At 39.9% G+C, this 16,387-nt stretch overlaps 1 protein-coding gene across 8 annotated transcripts in view; it reads right to left on the bottom strand.

The window, feature by feature from the left end:
• The window catches only part of ZNF536 (zinc finger protein 536), a 449,081-nt gene that overhangs the window by 274,969 nt on the left and 157,725 nt on the right, over window positions 1–16,387 (bottom strand). The window lies entirely within an intron of this gene.

Below are 16,387 nucleotides of genomic sequence, written 5' to 3'. Positions count from 1 at the left end.
ATTACCAGGGGCTGAGGAAGTTATTTTGAACCTAGACTTCTATATATAGCATTGAGTGAAAGGTAAAATTAACACATTTTCAAACAGAAAAGGACTTAGACATCTCTGAAGAAATGAATACAATAGAGAAAGCAAAATTTTAAAAGTGCACCAAATATCAGGCAAATTCTATGTTTAAGTCTAAATAATATATAGTGCATAATGTTTTTTTAAAAAGTCTGGAATTAAAGTCGCATATCATTGTAACATGAGAGGAAGGTGGGAGGGTGTGGAACTGGGACCGGATGATAGATCAGATAAAAAGTGAAAGCATGCTAAACTTTTAGTTTTGTTGAAGGGAGACAGTGGATGCTGAATGTACACATGTATTTGCATGTGTGCACACACACATATTTAAATGTAACAAATGAAATGTTACCATTATATGACTATATCCCAGGTATACAATTTCTAAATCAGAAAATAAAAGAAAATATAACAAAGAAAATTTGATTCATACAATGAAAGGGAGAAAATTTAAAAAAAAAAACAAACTTGACATAATATAGTAACAGACAACATAAGGTAGCAGGAACAAAACTACACGTCAGTAAACTTAATAAATGTTAATGGGTTAAATTCATAAAAGAGAGGGAAATGTTAGATATTTGGATTAGATTAAATACATGTCCACAATTCCCCAGTTTTATACTCTTTATGTGAGAACCAGCTTACACATGAAGGTTGAAAACATAGGAATGGAAAAAACTCAAATGAAACAAGATTAACAAAATAAATATAGGCAATGCAATATCAGTATCAAAAAGATATAATTTAAAGGAAAAATACTAAAAAGGGAATGGAGGATTTTTATGTCAAAAAAGGTGCACAGTCTATTAGAGAACTGCAAGAAATAGTCATAGTTAAAGCTTCTTCTGTGCAATTAACAACAAAGCTTTAAAATACATAATGCAAAACCTGGAATAATCTAATACCAAGTTTAAGAAATCCATCAAGGGAATTGTTCCTACATCTTCCTCAAGTAGTCATAGGAAAAGCAGATCTCTTCAATAAATTTAAAAATGAGTGTAGTGACAGATATCCATACACAAAAGAAAACATATACCCATGAAACATTTCAAAGATATTACATGTATTATACTACCCATACTTCAATAAGATTCCATAACATAGAAATCATGTTAATCACATTAATTAAAAGAAAAACAAAGTGATAACAAAAATACACTTTTTTTTTAGGATATGGCTAAGGCAGTATTCAAAAGAAATTTTATAACCTTAAATGTAATGAATAGAAAGTGAAAAGAATTGAAAACAAATGAACTAAGCCTTCAATTCAAGAAGCTGAGGGAAAAAAATAAAAATAAACCCAAAGAAAATAGAAAGAAGGGATTAATAAAAATAACAGCAGAAACTAATTAAAGAGAACATCCTCCTTCCCCTGCCCTTTGGGGGTGGGGGAAGACTCACTAAAAGCTGGTTCTTTGAAAAGCCCAAGAAAACAAACTTGACAATGTGGATAAGAATAGAAAGAGAATATACAAATAAACATTAGGATTGAGAAAGGGTAAATAAATTCAGATACAAAGGGACTTAAAAATTCTAACAGAATACACAACTTTATATTTTTCACTTGAAAATCTACATGAAAACGAATCACTAACTTTAAAAATGATCAGATACGACTCAACGAAAAGCTAAATACCTGAATAAAATATAACCGTAGCAGAAATTTAAAAGATAATGAATAGTTACATCAAACGAAAAGACCCAGTTTTATGCTCATAGTTTACTAGACCTTCAAAGGAACAGATTATCTCTATGTTTATAAACTGTCCCAAGAGCACAGAAAAAGAGAAAACTCCACATTTCCTTCTGTGAGACTAGGACAGGGCTACTAGGTATAGCACAGAGGAAATAGAGAAGTAGAAGGATGAGGAATAAGAGGAGAAAGAGGAGGGAAGGAGAAAGAAGGAAAGGAGGAGGAGTAAGCCCCCAGACTTACCTGGGTACTCCATGAGCAGTCAGAGGAGGAGAGGGAGCATTGGGGAGGAGGGAACTGGAGGAGCAGGAGAGAGAGAAGGAAGGGGAGGGAGAGAGGAGAGGAGCGGAGCAGAAGCAAGAACTGCTCCTAGCAGAGTTACTTCCCATAGAAGCTATAGGGCAATCTCATTTATAACACCAGTGTATATACCCTAAACAAAACACTAGTGAAATGAATCTGGTCATATATTAAGATGATAATTCATCAGAGAACAACCAGAGTTTACTCCTATAATTCAAGAATCATTCAACAATAGAAAGCCTATTAATTTACCATATTAACATCTTACAGGAGAATAACCGTATTACATCAACAATGTCCCAAAAACACTTGATAAAACTTAACATTCCTTCCTAATTTATAAAAAGGTAAATGGCCTACATCACACAATGTGTTTGATGACAAAATATTGGAAATATTTCCGTTAAAGCTAGCAACAAGACACTCTCCTAGAAGTCTTAGCCAACATAGACAATGTGATTTTTAACGAGGAAAAAGAAAATATGATACACAATTATTGACAAGGAACAGGCAAAACTGTTACTATTAAAAGCTGAAAATTACTATACCCCCCAAAATCCAAAGAATGAAGTATAAAGTTGTTGGTACTAATAAATGTGAGATTAGAGGTGAAAGGTAAGATAAGTACAGTTAAAATTACTATTGTTCTTATACACTAAAAGCCAATTATAAATGATCAGAGGAAAATTTTAAACACTCGTAAATAAATATAATAAGAAACGGGCAAGACTTACATGAAGTAAAACATACAACTTTGTGGAAGGGCATAAAATAAGACCTGAATAAATAAAGATATACCATGTTCATGGATGGAAAGATGATATTGTAATATTGTAAATGCATAAACTTTTATGAAATTAATCCATAAATCCAAGTCAAATTGCTAATAGGATCAGTTGCTAGTATCGATTGCTGATATCAAACTTAGCAAGTGAAATCTAAAATTCATCTAAAAAAATGTGATAACTGCCAAGTAAATTGTAAGAAAGGAGAATAAGGAGAAGGCATGCAAACTATCAAATCAAAGTGTAGTAAAACTATAGTAATTGAAATAACACGGTCATATATAGGACTAGGTAAATAAGTCAAGAGACCAGATAGAGAGAACTCCCAAAGAGACATGTGGTTATGTCTCTTGGACATGGTAATGTGGATAAAGGTAATGACTCCAATGTAGTGAAAGAACAGTCCGATGAGTAAATGTGCTGGGACAATGGTGATCTCCCTGGTGGTTCAGTCGGTAAAGAGTTGGGAAGACCCCCTGGAGAAGGGAATGGCAACCCACTCCAGTATTCTTGCCTGGAGAATCCCATAGACCGAGGAGCCTGGTGAGCTACAGTCCATGGGGCTGCAAAGAGTTGGACGCGACTGAGCGACTAATTTTCACTTTTCACTCTCACTGGGACAATGGGCTACCATTTAGACAAATACTTCACATGAAATACTTCATACAAAAATATTTTTTAAACTAGGAAATTATCTATAGATACGGAGAACAGACTTGTGGGTGCCAAGTGGTAAAGGGGGGAGGGAAGAATTGGAAGTTTGGAGTTAGCAGATGTCCAACTATTATATACAGGATGGATAAACAATAAGATTCTACTGTATAGCACAGGGAACCAGGGAGCTATATTCAATATTCTGTGATAACCCATAATGGAAAACAATAAGAAGAATATATATGTGTGTGTGTGTGTGTATATCTGAATCAATTTGCTGTACAGAGAAAATTTAACACAACATTGTAAATCAACTATACTTCAAAAAATTGTTTAAAAAGCTAAGAAGTCATTGATAAAGATTAAGAGAATTTTCTTCGTAATCTTTGGTAAAGAGGACTCGAACGCCATTATTCAAAAGATAGTAAATCTTTTAAAACTTTCTTCTGCCACACACATACACACAAAATATGGATGTTGATATATAAAGAGCTCTTTTATAGCATGAATACGAAGAATAAATAATACAATAATATAAATTTTTAAAATAAAAATTTAAGAGGACATTTATAAAGGAAGTCATTAAGTGGTAAGCTTATGAAAAGACAAGGAAAATTCATATATAATTAAAATATTTTTGGTATATCCCATTGCCAAAAGCTAGAACTTTATTTCTCCATTGTCAGCAAGACTGTTCTCACTCAGTATCTGCAGAAAAGTAAATTGGTGCTCCCTTTTTAGAAAGCAATTCAGCAATATCCATGAAAATTTCACTTAATACCACTTGTAGGTATCTTTAATAAAGAAATACATGTCCATGTTCCAAAATGTTTATTGTAGCATTTCACTAATTGGAGAAAGAATAGGAAAAAGAACTTTATATGTTTTATAAAAGGAACTTTATATGTTTGTAGCTGTGTAAATACAGACAGAGATAGATCAATCCACTAGAATCACTATCTGGGCAGTGGAGTAGAGCTGGAGAAGAAGTGAGAGATTTATTTAAATAAAATTTTCACTTTTCATTCTATATTTCTCTAATGTAATTCTTAAAACTTGCTTTATTTATATAAAACCAAAATAAAATAAAAATAGTTTTTCTATATAGTCTATGGGGCTTCCCTGCTGCTCATACAGCAAAGAACCCTCCTGCAATGCGGGAGACTTGGGTTCAATCCTTTTTGGAAAACATAATTTTAAAACCTTATTTATAATAGCAAACCATGTGTGCAATGTAAAGATATAAAATTTTGTCCTAATAATATAAATCTAAATAAATTCTTTGTGGATTAAAGATTTATATTAAAAAATAAGACCATAAACACATAAGAAGGTAAATGTAGGGGTATATTAGTATACTAATAAAATAACAGGGTATGAAATTATTTTCAAAGCATGACACTTAGAGACAGCAAAGGAATAGACTGAAAGATTTGATCACTTAAATCCCTTTATCTCATCAAAAAACACGATGTGCAAAATTAAAAGGCACACGAAAAACCTGGAAGAAATAATTACAAGAAATGTAAAAGACAAAGGGTTAATATCTTTTGATGTATGAAGAGATCCTACAATTCAAAAGAAAATTCAAATACCCAGAAGGAAACCACACAGAGGCCATGAACAGGTAAATCATCAACTATAGACATCTCATTAAACACCGATCTACAGATACAGATATAAAGGTATGTAGATTAACAACTACATAAAATACAGATACACATATATGTGAAGCTCAAGAAATGAAAAGTAAAATGAAATATTTCCCATATCAAGTTGTTATTACTTTGCTAAATAATACTCAGTATTGGTAGAAGATAAGGCAAGAGGCACTGTTATAATTTGTGTATGTTGGAGGGGGAGGTAATAATTTGACATAACATGTCTGAAGAGCAGGGCAACTTAGCAACAGGTATTAAAACCTTTAAATGTGTATTTCCTTTAACCCGGAAATTCCACATCTAGCTATTAAACCTAAGGAAATACTTAAGAATGTGTATAAAGCTTTAGCTAAAACAAGGTTCATCAGGGTGTGATTTATGGAAATGTGACTAGATTGCCCTTCTTCCTTCTCTGCTGACAAGGGAAGGAGAGGAAAGCATGGGGAGACCAGGGATTCAGAAGAAGAAAATCAGGCAGGATGCCTCCCAAGGATGACTACATTAGAAAAGAGAGCTCTGCAAGACCAGGAGTCCTCAAGATGCTCTTTCAGCTGAACAAGATGTAAAAGTTATGCTTTCAGGGTTAATTCAAACCTCATGGGTAGACCTGTTGCGGGTAACAGGAAGCAAACTCTCCAAGTTCAAAACCTCTGTATTTTATATTATTCAATCATTTGCTCATCCATCCAAGAAATGTTTATTGAGCAACTACTCTTTGCTAGGTACTGTCAGAGACAGAAGGATATATAGAAAGATACTGGTGGATGAATGGATAGTTGGATGGATGGATAATTAACAAAGAAGAGGAAAACAGATTGCAACTCAGATGTGAGGCCACAATGATGTCCTCCCTCTACTTCCTTGCTCCAGCCCCACAAGCATCCTTCTCAGATGCTGAAATTAGCAAAGGAGAGAGTAGTGCCCAGCTCTCAACAGAGGTCAAGAAGATTTTGATATTAGAAGAAGGTGATGACTTTTTAATTCCTGGAGAAAAGACCACAGCCTAGAAAAAACAATACAGAAGGCACATTGGAGAGAAGGGGTTAAAAGGATGAGGGTCTGATGGGGTGGGGACTGCAGGCAGAAGAAAAGGCTGAGGATTGACCCACTTGGGCAGAGTCTGAACCAGATACCATGCATTCATCACAAATGGTACAGAAGAATCAATACCCAGAAAGAGTTGGGGCAGTGAAGACTTTGAGAGGCTAGTTTTCCTAGGATGCAGATTTTTACTCTCTTCCCCATGGTCTGGGTGGTTTGGATACAATCATTGGAAACCTAGAGTGAAGAACAGATTTAACCTCTTCTAAATCTCTGTGCATGCATGTGTATGTACACATGTACACACATCCACTCATAGCAAAAGGACATAGTCCACCTCCCCTGTATCTCCACCTCTGACCCAAAGGCAGGCACCTGAGACCCCACCAGGGTCTGCTGAGGCAAGCATTCACAGTGCACACCGGGTCAGGCAAAACAATGCCATGGATTCCATGACTGTCACTTTCCATCCCCCAAAGAAAACTCTGGCCAACCTTTTATGAGTCAATGCCATGAGAAAAAAAAAAAAAACACTGAAAACTATCTAAATGCTCACTCACAGAACTCAATTAAATAAATAAATCATGGTAAACTTATGCAGCTGTTTTTGTACTCATCAGAAAGGGTATAGCAGAATATATCAAGTTGAACAACTGATTATAAAATGGCCTAGGAAGAACAATCCCACCTTGAGTACAATAAATAGAGCAGATAAGCATAAAATAATCTGAGAGGACACACACCAAAGAGTCAACATGGGTGATCATCAAGGGATTTTCATTCCCTTCTTGCTCATCTATATCTTCTGATTTTTTTCAAAGTAAGATCGCATGTAAGGATAAGAAAAATTAGCAAAATGTACACAGAAATGAAAAGAGATTTTCAGCATCCAAGGCTCTACCTAGCTCATCTGTTGGTCAGAGAGGACATGTTAGGCCAAGAAAAAATACAGTGGGGTGTCCGTTGGTTTCCTAGTTCCAGTGGCTCTTTATCTAGCCACCTGCTATGTTCTAGGTTATGAGTCAAGTGACAGGTACAAGGGAGGCAACTTCTGAGCAAGCCAAATCTTTTCTCACCCAAGACACTGGCAGGTCTGGCATGATGGTTCCCCAGCAGAGACCTTGGGGGCTGGCAAAGTGCTCCATCTTCCCCACTAGGCTTCTGTTGGCCACCATGTCTTTCTAGATCATTTAGGCAAGAATACTGGAGTGGGTTGCCATGCCCTCCTCCAGGGAATCTTCCCACTCCAGGTATCGAACCCAGGTCTCTCACGTTGCAGGCAGATTCTTTACTATCTGAACCACCAGGGGAGCCCTGATCATTTAAGAGACACACATTTTTTCTAAGATTCTCAGCGTGAAGAGATTTCACCTAGCAGGAATTTATGGGGCAACACCAACAAATGGTGATGGTCCCTGATTTAAGTGAGCACATTCACTACAGAACCTTGTTCGCTGGACACAGTCATTCCATAGTCATTTACCAAACGTCGCTGCATTAGGTGGTAAAGAATCTGCCTACCAGCGCAGGAGACCGAAGAGATGTGGGTTCGATCCCTGGGTCAGGAAGATCCCCTGGAGAAGGAAATGGCAACCCACTCCACTATTCTTGCCTGGAAAATTCCATGGACAGAGTAGCCTGGTAGGCTACAGTCCATGGGGTTGCAAAAGAGTCAGACACAGCTGAGCAGGTGTGCACACACTGCGTCAGGGGCCGAGCTGTGCTGGCCCTGGCACATGGCCCAATCCTGAAAAGGAAAACCAGCAGCACAGTTCCTTGGTATGAAACAGACCTGGGAAATGACCTCTATCACCACTAGATAATCCAAGTTTCCTCCATGCTCAGAGCTAAAAATACGCATTTCCTATCTCAGGTATTTATAGCTTCACAACTTACCCTGCCTCAAGAGCGGAGCTCCCCTACATCATTCTTCTGTCTCTTGGCCTGGATCAAAGGAGTCTAGATCTCACAGAAAATCCTTTTGAGAGGCCATCCCACCCCCAGTAGCCCAGCACCAATCATCACCTGTGCCCCTAGCATTTGCTCCCTGCTCTTTTCCTGATCCCATAACCACTTAGGACTCTCCTGCCTCCCATTCTCCTCTGTTTGGACTATTTCTGTCCCAGCCCCCATCACGGTTGATCAGTTGTCCACTTTTCTCTGTGACTCCATGAGATTATAAGTTTGTATGTTAGAAGTGTTTGTTCCCTTCCCATGAACTTTGCACATATCTCTCATTGCAAGTGCTCAATAACTCCTGACTTTCTCTGACAGGGATTCTCCAGGTATCTGATTGAAGTGTTCCTCTTGGCGGGTATCCCCACATCCTCCCAAAAGTAGTGCCAATTTCCAGGGGGCAGAAAGCACAGGTGGAACCCACTTTGGGCACACAGTCTGATGGTGCTGGTTCTGATGATCTTCCTTCTAGACTACAACATTATACCCATGAAAACACCATGACGAAGGTTGGTGAGAGGCCAGAGAGAGAAGCACAGTCTTGATTGATCCAGTGCCCTTCAAGAAGATTTCTCAAAAGCAGTGGCCCACAGGCTTATCAGCCTTTCCAGCTTGGGCTAGGTCATGGTTTCCTGAAGTTCCTTTCGGTTCCACAACCTTAGAAGTCCACATAGTAGGACTTCAAGGTCAGGGAGCAGAAGTAAGGATGACAGCCACAAAGATGGCAACAAGGGTAACCAGCAACACTTCCTCCATTGCACTTAATACCCTTCTAAGTGCCTTCACTGAACTGTCGTAACTCATTAAGACTATTTTACTACCACTATACTCATTTGGTTTACTAGTACTACACCCATTGGAAGGACTGATGTTGAAGCTGAAACTCCAATACTTTGGCCACCTGATGTGAACAACTAACTCATTTGAAAAGACCCTGATGCTGGGAAAGATTGAAGGCAGGAGGAGAAGGGGACGACAGAGGATGAGATGGTTGGATAGCATCACAGACTCAATGCACATGAGTTTGAGTAAACTCTGGGAGTTGGTGATGGACAGGGAGGCCTGGCATGCCACAGTCCATGGGGGTCACAAGGAGTCAGACAGGACTGAGCAACTGAACTGAACTGAACTGATACCCATTTTATAAATGAGGAAACTGAGGCATGGTTAAATAACTTGCCTAAAATCATGAGTCTGATAACTGGTATCACTGTACCCGTCTCCCTGTGCCATGAATCTGCCCTCTAATCTGCCACTACTCAAGCAGCCCTATAGTTGAGGCAGCCGGAAGTGAAGGAAACTAACAGCTCCCTCCAGCTGGCTGTCAGTAAGGAATCCACACCTGAACCTGTCTTCACCTTTCCTCAGGGAAGGTCGGGGATCTCCAACCAGACTGGCAGCCCCTGGAGAGGAAAGCAGCCTCCCAGATGCCCAGACCGAGGTCTACATACATGATAAGCTGGCCTCCCACAAGACAATGCTGGCCTGAAGGTCACTCCATGGGCCTCTTTTTGTAAGCCTAGCAGCAAGGAATGTAGGAGAGAATAAATAGTACTTGGTGGTAAGGAGATTTCAGATGAACAGCAGAAAAAAAGTAAGCCTGGGCCACTGGAGGGAAGGGCTGAAAGGATCAAGTTGCCTGAATTCACCCTTAAATTCCCATGAGTTCTTCAGCCAAGTGGAGATTCCACTGAGATGAAACAGCAGATGTTCAGTGAGAGCCTACTATGTGACCACCCTGTCCCCGGAAGCACCAGCAGGCTCCCATCAAAGGCCTGGTGCAGACCCTTGCCGTCAGGAGAGCATAGCAAGCCCGGGACAATCAGAGAGCAGCTGGACCCGGAGCCAGGAGACTCTGGCCATGAGAAGTGCAGCCAAGTTCAGAGGCAGACAAGGCTGCAGGAGGCAGCAAATAGTCTTCTTCCTGGGACTGCAACTTTGCTTTACGCATTCATTTCATGAGCTTCAGTGAAGTGGACAATAACTCATTTGAATGTACATGCACCAACCCTGGACCAGCCTAAGAGGTTGGTTTTCAGCAGCAAGAACCGTCCTCTGCAAGGTCTTCCTCCTGGACCTGACCAAAGACGGTCCTGATTCCCCAAATGTCAGAACCAGAAAGAATTTCCTTTCTTATTCCTTTTTTAAGAAACAGGAAAAATAGAGAAACACATTCTGGCTCAGCCTTTGACCTTTGGCTCTCACTTTCCTTCTTTCAGCATTTTTTGGGGAAAGAGTTTGTATTTTCAAAGAGCTGCCTTGTCCTCTTTGCACATTTTCATGAAATGACGTAAAGAGGCAACTTCTAAAAAATATTTCAATACCGGAAAACGCAGGCCCTCTGAATGAGCCTGGCTGTTTGTCTATAATCACTTCAACGTCTGAGATGCCCAGACCACATATGCTTCAGAGGCTGGCACTAACAATATGCTCTTGATGCCATTTTAAGCAATTGCTGGCGAGCATCTCCCGGAGCCGCTCGTCAGCAGAGGTGCGTGCCTGCCTTGCCTGTCTTCCACCCTCTCTGTACTGAGCGCCCACAGAGCTGCCAGCAGTCCCGCCAGAGGCCAGAGGAGGCAACACCAAATGTAAACATTTATTCCTCGACTGCAAGGAGTCTGCCGGGCAGGCTAGGATTTGGGCCTCACAATAAAACCTTTGTCTCTGCAGACGGCAGAGGGGTAAGGGTTCCCTCCAACCCAGTCTGCAGGAGGGCAGGTCAGCATAGATCAGTTGCTCAGACATTTTTTAAAATTATTTTTTAATTTTCAAAAATTAACAGTAACGCACACACATACACACGTTTTTGCAGTACGTGATCAAATCGGTGGAGTGATGTGAGTCGGGACGCTTTAGAAAAGGCGGTGTGAGAAGAGGGTCTTCAAACTCACATCGACAGTTCGCTTGTGTTTGTAACACAGGAGCCTGCTGGAGGTTCCTCACAAGAAGGGAAAGAGAGAAGGCGCTCAGAGTTAGAACAGGTTGTTACAAATGATCAGAGTCCCCACACACGTTAAGGATGAATACTACTTCCTCCGAAAAGAGTAAAACGAAATATTCTTCTAGCCATGCTGAGACTGCCTTAGAAGTATTATGCTGTTACAGATTTCAAAAGGTTAGCTTCAATGAACCTGACATCAGTATAACCCAAAATAACCCATTCAAGAGAAAAGTAAGAAATAATTGCTGTTTTCTCTTTTTTTTCCCCTCCGCTATATTGCTATAATGATTTTGCATAACAGATTGAACAAAGTGCTGTTGTGACAGGTGGTAGAATTCAGCTAGTAAGCACCGAGACAGGGTTCAATTTAGTTTGTGAATCCTTTAATTGTTGTGCAGCTAATTAAAGAAGGTTCTTTACACTCGCAAGTGTTTACCGTTGCTAGTATGCATACATGAAAAATTAAATTGTGCCTTCAAGGGCTGAGAACTATAGAAAAATCATAGCTGAGGCTGCAACATGCTTACCAGCTCAAAATAGCTGCTTTTCACAATTGGAATTTGTAAAACTTTTTGCTAAGCAAATATAGAGCTAATTAGAAGTGTTCGTTGGACCAATTAACATTTAAATAAATAAGCCATATTGCACATTTCACAGTCTTTATTTAATGATGCTTCTAACTCTTTGGAAAGATTCTCTTAAGTACAAATAAGTTGTCATAAAAATGAAAGATAAAAATAACCCCATAACAGTATATGCTATTTTTTTCCTTTTGCCTTGAAGTCCTTTACAAAAACTCTGTACCTATTATTGAAGAAGAAGGAGGGGGGTGGGGGGGACACACACACCTACCACCCACAAATCAAGATCTTCCTTTCATCTCCCCTAGTTACCTTTCCCCTTCTCTGAATAGAAACAGAAAAACATATTTTATTACTATTTAAATTGTTATGATAATTCTGTTTACTTGCGGTTTTTACCCCATGATAGAAAAATCTGCTTTAGAAAATCCCACTTTAATCTGAGAACATGCGTAAGCAAGGAAATGAAGGAAAAGGAGACCAAAAACAGCAGTGTCTGGGGAGTGCAACAGAGAAAGCAGTCTGGGGAGTCCCTCACACATGTTTACACGCAGAGCACTGGGGACACTGCACCCAGTTCTGGGGCCCACGCCCACTCCTGATAGAGGCCAGAGGCCCTGGGAGATGGGGAGCCTAAGCCGGTCCCTGGAGTCCTTTCTTTCTCTCAAAGACCAGGATACAGAGATCAATGGAACAAAATAGACAACCCAGAAGTTACCCCCAATGGTCTCCATTTTTTACAAAGATGCAAAAGCAATTCAATGAAAGACTGTTTTCAACAAATGGTGCTGCAGCAATTGGATATTTATAAGCAAGAAAAGGAACTTTAACCTAAATCTCACATCTAATACAAAAATTAACTGGAAGCGCATCACAGGTTTCAGTGTGAAATATGAAACTATAAAACTTTTAGAAGATAACATAAGAAAGAAATCATCAGGCCCTAAGCCTTGGGCAATAGCTCTCAGACAAGTCACCCAAAATAGGAGCCATAAAAAGTAAAATTGATAAACTGGATCTCATCAAAATTAAAATTTTTCTTCTGTAGCAGACTCTGTTAAGACATAAAGACAAGCTACAGACTGGAAGAAAATATTTGCAAACCATGTATCAGATGAAGGACTCAAACCTAATATATATAAAGACCTCCCAAAACTCAACAGTAAAAAATAAATAGTAGAATGAGAAAATGGGCAAAAGACAAGACAAGGCATTTCATGAAAAGGATATAAAGATAGCAACACAAACATAAGAAAGAAAAGATGTTCAAAATCACTAGCCATTAAGGAAATATAAATTAAAAGCGGAGTGATATACCACAATACACCTGCTAGAACAATTAAAAATAGTGCCAGTACCAAATACTGGCCAGAGTGCAAAGAAACTGGATATCTTGTACCCTGCTGGCCCAAATGTAAAATGGTACAACCTCTCTGGAAAATAGTTTGGTAGTTTCTTAAAGAATGAAATATACACTTACCATGTGATCCAGCAATTGCACTTCTGAGCATCTGTCTTACAGAAATGAAAATCTATTTCGACACAAAACCCTGTACTCTGTCGTTCATAGCAGCTTTATTTGTAATAGCTAAAAGCTGGAAACAACCAAAATGTCCCACCAGAGGTGAACGTTAAACAAACTGTGCGCCGTCCATAGCAAGGAGCACGACTTAGCAATAAAAAGGGACAGACGAAGCAGCAACAGGGATGGAGCTCACAGGCAGTGTGCCGAGTGCAACAAGCCAAGGCCGAGGGTACTATAACGCATAATTCCATTTCTATAATATCCTCGACCTGACAAAATCACCGAGATGAAGTGCAGATTAGTATTTGCTGGAGGCAAGAGTGGTGGGGCTGGAGTGGGTGTAAATATAAAGGGGTAGCATGAGGGAGAGCTTTGTGAGGATGGACCAGCTCTGTATCTTGACTGAGGTGGTGGTTACAGAGTCTGGGATCAAAGGACATACAGAACCACGTGCACATTGTAGCAATGTCAATTTCCTGATTTTGCTGTTTCACTGCAGTTACATAGGAAGTAAGCAATGGGGGAAACCCAGTAAGGGTACACAGGACCTCTCTGTACTATCTCGGCAATTTCTTTTAAATCTAGAATTATTTCTTTTAAAAAAAATTTTATGTATTTCTTTTTGGCTGTGTTGGATCTTTTGTGCAGGCATTTTCCAGTCGCAGCAAGTGGGGTCTACTCTTCACTGCGGTGCCTGGGTTTCTCATTGCAGTGACTTCTCTTATTGTGGAGCATGGGCTTCAATCATTGTGGCACGTGAGCTCGATTGTAGCAGTTTCTGGGCTAGAGCACAGGCTTAACAGTTGTGGTTTATGGGCTTAGTCACTCCAAGGTATGTGGGATCTTCCCAGATCAGGGATCAAACCTGTGTTACCTGCATTGGCAGGCAGATTCTTCTTTACCACTGAACCACCAGGGAAGCCCCATAATTATTTCAAAAGTTAAAAAGAAAACTAAAGATTAAAGATTTAAACCATGTGCTATTTTCTGTTTGTACTTTCTGACACCCTACACCTGGTCTATTTGTAAACTCTTAAATCCATGCTGAGACTCGGTCATCCACTTTCTCCACTGAGGGATTCTTCTCTCTCACGTTCACTTATTTAACCTTTTGTAAAGATGAGAGTCTTCTCAGACCCCCTTCTCCAAGCCCTCACACCTTGCAATCACTGAGAGCTCTTAACGGTTGAGTTTGTTTTCTAGTACTGAAACCAAATAAACAAAGATCAATTAACATTCAAATAAATGAAGTAGATTAGTAAAGAATTCACAGAACACCAAAGTCTAAGAGGTCGGATGGAAATGACAATGTCAAACAAAGAACTGAAAGCTGTTTTGTTTTGTTTTTTTTTAACTTTACGTTTTGGAAGAAGGGTAGCTCATAGGCAGTTGTTAGATATAATACAGAGAAATCTACATACCCTTCCCCTGGTTCCCCCCATTGTGACCTCTGGCAAAAGGATAGCACAGCATCACAGCGAGGAAACCGGCACTGATACAACCCACCAACTTTACTCAGATTTCACCAGTTTTTCATACACCCATTTGGGAGAGGGGTGTGTGTGTATATTTAGTTCTATGTGATTTTATCATGTGTAATTTGTTTGACAAAACAGAGATGAGGCTAGCTGGAGAGCCCTACACCAATGAGAGTTCTTTCCTGCAAACCCTCCCATTTATGGTGCAAAGGATGAGTTTAGACACTGTGAGCAGAATGTGCTCATGAATCACAAGATTTAGAAGGCGAACTTGGAGACAGGAACAGTCCCTCTTATCACCTAAGTCCCAACCACAGTTGTCAACTCGGACTCTGTTAGCCCGGCCCTGAAATAACAAATAATAAAACAAATAACAAACGCTCAGGTTTTCCACCTTAGGGCCCTGGGTGGTGGAATCGCCAGCCGGCTCCTCCAGGTTCTGTCAATAAGCTGAGGAGCAAGAAGCAGGCTTGCAGGAAGACCAAGGCTTCTATCTGGCTGGAGGGTCCCAAAGCCCTTTAAAGATTGCGTCCACAAAGCAGAGAGGAGGCAGGACTCATCCTATGAAAACCTTCCCTTTTCCCTAGAACCACTTTTAGATTCTGTTCTCAGAAACTGCTGCTCTGGGACGGCTGGCAATCTACATCAAGCTTCAAGATGAGAGATGGATGGAGGAGAAAAATCTGAAGAAAGTGCCAAAACAAAGTAAACCCCAAATTCCTATAACTTCCAATTTGATCCAAAAACTATAAGTCAAACTGGACATTTCCGTTCAAACCGGTTATTTTATGAACCCTAGAACACAGATCACGTGATGCCTCACCTGGAAGAAATATGACCATCCAGATTCCCTTCTACAGATAAAATCACCCTCTTGCGTGAGGATGGGGGCAGTTACCCAGCATGCTTGTGCCTAAAGAACAGGCTGGCATTTTCTGTGACTGTCATTGTTCACTTGATGAGAAGTTGTTTTTAAAAACATAATGAAATAGGCCGAGCAGAAAAGATATCTGGGGCACTGAAACTCTTGTGTGATAGTTTCTAGTGTACATCGTAGCGTGCGATACTACAATGCTAGACACATGTCACCATACGTTCATCTGAACCCACAGAATGTACAACACCAAGAGTGAACCCTAATGTAAAGGATGGACTCTGGGTGATAAGGATGCGTCAATGTGGGTGCATCAATTGTAATGAATGTACCCTGCAGGTGTGGGATGTCCCAAATTAGGGAGGCTGTGGCTGTTGCAGGGACAAAGGGTATATGGGAATTCTCTGTACTTTCTGCTCAGTTTTTCTTCATGAATCTAAAACTGCTCAAAAAACTAAAATTGATTAGAAAAACATAATGAAAACAAAAATGTTAAGTCATCATAAATCTTACATTCCAAATAAAAATGAATTTGCATTAAATAATAAAAAGTCCTTGGGAAACTGCAATGGAGAGAGGTAGATTCTTTAGTGCATCTAAGACTCAGCAAAACACAGAGACACAGCAGTTCAGGATACATCTCATCAGAAGCAAAGCTTGATGTCCAAAAGAACACAGTACTGAAACGTGGTAACTGGTAGCACTGAGGGGAACTTGTGTGCTCTCCCAGCAAAGCACCCTGGGCAGGGGCAGCCCTCCTCAAGCAGATAACCCAAAGGTCTGGGTGACCCTGGGCCATCTCCCCACAGGACGAATTCTTGACCAG

The sequence above is a fragment of the Bos grunniens genome, chromosome 18, assembly GCF_055505025.1.
Source record: "Bos grunniens cultivar Pamir isolate PY7600 chromosome 18, Bosgru_T2T1.0, whole genome shotgun sequence".
Classification (NCBI taxonomy): domain Eukaryota; kingdom Metazoa; phylum Chordata; class Mammalia; order Artiodactyla; family Bovidae; genus Bos; species Bos grunniens.
The sequence above is the reverse complement of the archived record's forward strand: the minus strand, read 5'-3'. Positions and strand labels throughout refer to the sequence as shown.